The sequence below is a fragment of the Nestor notabilis genome, unplaced genomic scaffold, assembly GCF_000696875.1.
Source record: "Nestor notabilis isolate BGI_N333 unplaced genomic scaffold, ASM69687v1 scaffold470, whole genome shotgun sequence".
Classification (NCBI taxonomy): Eukaryota; Metazoa; Chordata; class Aves; order Psittaciformes; family Psittacidae; genus Nestor; species Nestor notabilis.
The window spans coordinates 10,800-17,422 of record NW_009912247.1 but is presented as its reverse complement, the minus strand read 5'-3'; positions in this window follow the sequence as shown (position 1 = coordinate 17,422).

The window sequence follows — 6,623 nt, the reverse complement described above, 5'->3', positions numbered from 1 at the left end:
CTATAAACACAACTGAAAAAATCTGGAACAGATGGGGCTGGATTTCCAGACCAAACACAAACCACACATGCTTTATTACTCAGTAAAGTCTCTTCTAACAGCCTCACGCACAACATGCCCTGGCGTCTCCCTCTGCTCCTTGAGCGCATCCCACACCAGTTTCCGAGGCCGGTTTCTCCACGTCATGTCAGGCAGCATCAGTCCTGGTGTGCAGCAACTGAGAAGCAAGTCTAGTGCCCCTGCTCATGGCAGGGGGGTTGGAACTAGATGATCTTAAGGTCCTTTCCAACCCAAACCATTCTAGGATTCTATGGCATGGGAGAAAGAGAGAAAAGAGGGGAAAGGAAGGGAGCAATTTCCATTGCCTGCAAGGATTGCTGAATATTCACTAGGTGCCATCCACCCAGTGAAATGCCTGCTCAAACTGGCCACCACAGCATCACCCACTTGCTGCTGAGCAATGGCACCTTGCCCCCCTTGCACCAGTTTACCCCATTTAACAGGCTGGAAAAGTGCTTAGGCCACACCGCAAGACGGATGCTCTTCCCCTGAACCAGGCACAAAGCAGATCCAAAGGAGCTGGGGGGTTTAAAGGGCCAGGAATAGAGCTTGGAGCGCCCTGGCACGGCACTTGTTTCTAATCCGCAGGAGTTCAGGGATTAGACTCCCAAGCGCCACCTCCCTTGACTTGGGCTTTTCTGTCTGTCTTGGATTACTGCAGGATTTCTTCAGGCCAAAATCTAGCAAGAAAACATCCTTCATCATGGGAAACAACAAGAAAATCTGCACTTAGGTCCTGAGGGGGAACTGGCAGAGTCCCATCAGCCACGCACTGCTGCAGAAAAAGGTATTTTCATCATCCCATGGAGAAGACACTGGACGGAAGAAAGGGGGAAGAAGGGGAGGGGGATATTTAGGGCCTCTGAACAGAAATATGTCCTTGTTTAAGCCTGGTTTATCAGCTCCTTTTAGTAAGGTAAAAAGCCATTCAGGCAGTTTCTATCTAGATCCAAATCAGTGCTGCTAGTGCAAGGTTCTGGAAACAAACCTGAACATTGATGAAATAACAGTAATACCAGGATTCTATATTTTCATGGCCTGTATCAGAGCGAGTCATGTACTCTGACACAACATACCCAAGTGAGAAAACACGAGCTGCTTCGGTAACGGGCTTGAGCACCTGACAGATCATTAGATGGGTACTGAACACTTCTGGGAATGACACGATGTGCCAATAGGATCTTAACAAGCGTCTCATAGGCGAGGACAGGAGAGGGAAGTAGGTCCTCGGCATAAATAAAGGCTGATGTGGCAACGCGAGCTGCTGCACAGAGGTACGGACCGCTCACACCGGCAAATAAAGGCGTAACGTAGCTGGGCAGCCAGAAACGAGAGTTACAACTTGCTGATAAGCTTTTACAATTCTTCCCATTTCAAACATCTTTTGAAATCAGGAGGAAAGCCCAGCAAACTCTGAACTGAACAGAGGGAACAAAGATTTAGGTTATTTGCTTGAAATATCTCCTCAGGTTACATGGATTTCACTCTGGAAAAGGTAGCCCGATGGTTCAGCGACACTGTGCCATTCTATTCAGATTACTAAAATGCCTTAATAAGATATTTTGTAAAACTGGGGGGGTATGAAAGGAGGGACTTCTTTTGGTTTGGGTTTTTAATAAATTCCCATTTAGACCATCTCATTGTTGCATGACATGTTTCACTCTACAGACATGTCCTCAGGGATTGAAATTAGGTCCCCTTAAAGGATCTAAGTACGAGTCTCAGTTCTTGACTATATTTTGTTTTCAAAACTCTTACTGACTGGAATGTCAAGAACTCGAAGGGTTTATCTCAACTCACAGGTGAAGCCTATGAGAGCACCTTCCTGAAACCAAGCTAAGAATCATTTGAATTTATTTTGACAACGTCAGTTGTATCATCTGGGTTTCAATTTAAATCTCCGAGAACTTCGGGAGAGCACTTCAACTTGGATACCAAAAATCCAGTTCAATATGGATCCAAAAATGAAACAACTATCAGGAAAAATAATTAGGAGTGAATCAAGTTGAAGCTTTCTTCTGCACAAACAATTAAGTAACACTATCAAAACACAGGGAAATCCAAGGGGGATATTGGCAGTGGACCCTAGGGTAGGTGTAGCAGTTGAAGTCATTGTTTTATTGTGTTTAGATTGCTTACCATAAAATGACACAACTCTATAAAACCCGATAAAGTCGGCCGCCTGTTTGTTTTCATTTCCTCCTCTTAAAGGAGACCATGAAGCTGTAACTGGAGACACACCAGCAAGGAGAAGTCCACCTTTCCTTCAAGCTTAGTTTGCACCAGGTTCCTGACATCTTCCCTGTTCATCTGCTATATTGACTGTAGCTAGAGCCAGGAAAGGGTACAGAAAGGAATCCAAGATTGCATTTACATAGGAGCTTTATGAGATGAGCCAATCAACAGGAAGAAGTGATTTTGGGCTGCAACTACTATGAATGTATCTGTTTGAAACTAACGTAAACCAGACATTTCTGCAGCTTCATCTTCTGCAAAGCATGAAATATAAATCACAAATAAGTTTTTTCTAGAGGCAGAATGGTGACAGGTTTTAAACCCACAAGCAGCAGCAAATTCTTCCTAAAAATTATCATTTCAGGACAGCCTGTGAGATCTGATTTGGGCAGTTTATGCCATTTATTTGTGTGATGATGTCATGCCCTGCAATACTTTTGTTCGTTTTATGCCTCATAGGCAACTTCCTACTTGACCATGTTTTTACCCATCCATTTGGCTATCATTACGTATTCTTCCAGTTTTGGTTACTAACAGAAAAAAGATGATTTTGGCCTGAAAAGGTTCCTAAAATCCCCCACCTGCTTCAAAACATCTGCTTGGAACAAAAAGAAAAAGGGGAGCAAATTCTTAGGAGTAGTTTCAAAACGGGAAAGGGACACGTGGAGGGAGCGCAACCCAGGGTGGACTGAAGAAGAGGGCTGGGGTGAAAACATGACCCCAAGCCACACGCTGTTTGCCCCACTCAAGTAAAACTAGTCAGTGTCCAACAGATCTATAACTCAGTGCATGACCTGAGGCTCATGCCTGCTCAAAACTGCTCCAAAGGGCTGACTTCCGAGAGCATTTTCATGTGCTCTTCAACTAAACCTGTGTCTATGTGAAAACAACCCTGTTTTATGATGTAGCTGCTCTCTGTTCAAGCCTCGTGTGAGAGCTCTCCTCGAGAAACCAGTGCCTGAGTGGACTCTGTCATAAGACTCAGAACTGCAATGTTACAAACATGGATTTTACACCAGCTCAGCACACGACTTTCAAACAGGCAGGAGACTTTACAAGTCAGTAGTAGACAGGATCTGTAAAGAAATCCTCTGCCTACTACGTGCATATATGCATACACACACATGCAGACATATAAACCTAGACAAAGAAATAGCAACTGTGGGAAATCTTTCCAGCATCTGCTGAGTATTGGCTACATCGTGCCTCAAAAAGCAAGGGATGGGGAGCTTTGGACCTTACGTGGTTTCCTACCTGCAGACAGGGATGTTAAGAGTGGGCACCCCAGCTTTGCCAGCCCACCTTGTAAAGCAAAAGGTTATCTGGAACAGGAGTTCCTGGGGTTAAGTCCACTTCCCACTCGGCAAAGGAACAGGCAGTGTGTACAGTGTGGGGTGGAGCAGCACACCCAGTGGCACCACTAACCCAGAGCCAGTTTTCCTCAGGGAAAACAATCCAGGATTCCCCATCACAGCTTCCCAGCAAGCAGCTCCTGCACTCGTCCTCCTTCTCTGTAGCAATAACCCCCAGCCCCACAAAACATATGAGACCATCTTATGTCTTAATTTAACTTCATTTAACAGTTTGGAACTTTTCCCTTCCTTCAGGCTTTATACTTTCAAATGCATGACCCCTAGAGCTGCATGTTTTCCTCCCCTTCACCTCTGAGATCCTGAAGTCACTCTAAAAGCATCACAAATCTCTGGACCACCACTGTTAGTATCATCACAACCAAGCATGCAGTACAGAACGTATGCTGGCTTCATGCTTTCTGCTTGGAAGGAGGACAGCCACCACCTGATGCAGCACAAAGCTGGGCTGGCAGAGGCAGAAAGCAAGGTTGTATAAAACACTTTGGACAGATCTGAAGCAACCAAGGGAGCTAATGCACTTTCAGCACTTCACAGAGTGCAACCGCAGCACTTCTGACCCAGTTCTGGGTGTTCGGAAGTGATAAGCGGTTGGTTTCACGATACGCTGGTTTCACAAACATAATCCAGCATAAAGGATATTTTTAACATGGATGATTGCAGTAATCTGCTTCAACACTCAGCCTCACACAACTGAGGCACAACTGAGCAGCACACAAAGGCCTTACACGAGCAGGAACTTCTTGAAGTATGTGTATCACCAAAATCCTGGTGCAACCACAGTGCTCAGCTATAGATTGAGACCTGGAGAAAGTGCTTGACTGAGAACCAGGAGTATGTCAAGGGGTTTATTTGAGTTCTAAGTAGTACAGACCTTGGTGGGGGAGAGAAAGAAGGAGGAGGACAAAACAAATAAATCAATATCTGCAAACTTTACCTGGTTACTAGATGAAAGTCCCTGTAAAACTATGTATTTTCTACAGGTCAGAGGAGTTACTCAAAAGCAAGGAGGAGTGTGATGCTATTTGAGATGCCATCAAGAGTGTGATCAGAGCTCACAGCTGTAAAACGAAGACACAAGAGGCAAATGTTGGCACACCCACATAATCCAGGCAGAGGAAAGGCAACTTCCCCAAAAAACATCAGGTGAGCAAGAAAACCAGTGGGCTTCCAGAGACCAAAGTGCCCCAAGCTACCCCATCCTCACTGGAGTGACAGCTCTTGTCTAGAAGACTTGGTAGTGACTGTTTCCCAGGGAAAATGAGACAAAAGCTCCTGAAGGTCACTGGCACCGGTCCCAGTGCATGCAGAAAATGCCAATTTAATAATAGACGATCAAACTATTGCAGACCTGGCTGATAGAAATGCAAACAGCCAATTTTCGAAGCCCTTTTTGCCTCCACTAGCCACACTGGGAGAGGGGAAAAATAAAACCACCACCCCCCACACAAATAAACAAAACTCAAACCACCACAAAAACACAGACCAGTGCAAGCTTACTGACCATGAAGGAACAACATTTCCGGAGCAGAGAGGAGAGGAGAGAAATGCAAACCCAAGTTATTTTAAAGCCATCTGAGAATTAACTGAAATTAAGAAGAATTTCATCACTTCCACCAATTTAAGCTCCCGTCAGAACAACAGAAGCAAGGCACTCCCAGCCCACAGCATCACGGACCCCAGGAGCCATTCTGCCTCTCAAGATTGCCAAGTGCTTAGCAAAATCTCAACGCTGTCAGCACAAGCCCCAGAACCCAAAGGAACACTGGTCCCTTACTGATGACCCCCATGAGGATCATTCTGTGACTCCAAGTGACAATTCCTCCCTGCATGGTCATGGCAGACTCTTGATCCTAATCATGGAGAGCAGCCTCTTGTGCCTTCTGGGGGCTATCATCAGGCTGCTGGGGCAAAATCATGGATGTTTGATCCCTGGCTACTGCTATCCAGGCTTACACCACATAGGACCATGGAACCATTTGGGTTGGATGGGACATTAAAGCTCATCTAGTTCCAACCCCCTGCCACGGGCAGGGACACCTTCCACTAGAGCAGGTCGCTCCAAGCCCCTGTGTCCAACCTGGCCTTGAGCACTGCCAGGGATGGGGCAGCCACAGCTCCTCTGGGCACCCTGTGCCAGCGCCTCAGCACCCTCCCAGGGAAGAGCTTCTGCCTAATGTCTAATCTAAATTCTCTGGGCACCCTGTGCCAGCGTCTCTACTGAAAATGTCATGTCATGGTACCAGAGAGGCAGATTTGATGGTTTTGCCAATGTTATCAGACAAAGAAAACCAGCTGTCAGAGAGCACTGATGGCCATTGGGAAACTCACTGCCATGATCAGTACCCTTATGAAAGAGCTCAACCACATGCTCATTCTCTTGATGGCACCTGCAAAGCCAGCAAACAGAGATCTCCTGTGCTTCTCCATAACATTCCCAGAAGTGGACAATAGGGAACAGGTCACTGTTGTACAGAACACCACACTACCTTCAGGTGCTCCTTGCCCTTCCACGCACAGAGCTGATATAGCCATGAGACCAGTGCATGGGGATGACCCAGTTACTACCTTGACTTCGAATCAGGGTGCCACTAAAGAGCAGACCAAGCCCATGATCTTTAAACTTGGACCTGCAGACTATCAATTAGCCATTAATAAGAGTTTCGCTCAGACCAGGCTGTGTTTTTCCTGCATTAGTCAGTGAATGAAGGATGCAGGTTCTTTCACCGCCAGGACACCAAATTAAACAGGGAGGAACATGACGCAGAATAAAAGCAGAGTGGTAGAAGCAGACAACGCATGATCCTGCATAAAGTCAATCCATTTAGAAACGTTAAACTCACTTTACCAGCAAAATGAGCTAGCTACTGGATTGGCATTTTGCTTCATGGGAGAGTCATGTTCTTAATTTGGTTCTAAGTGCCCTAAAGCTGGATTTGCTGTCTCTAACCACAGCCG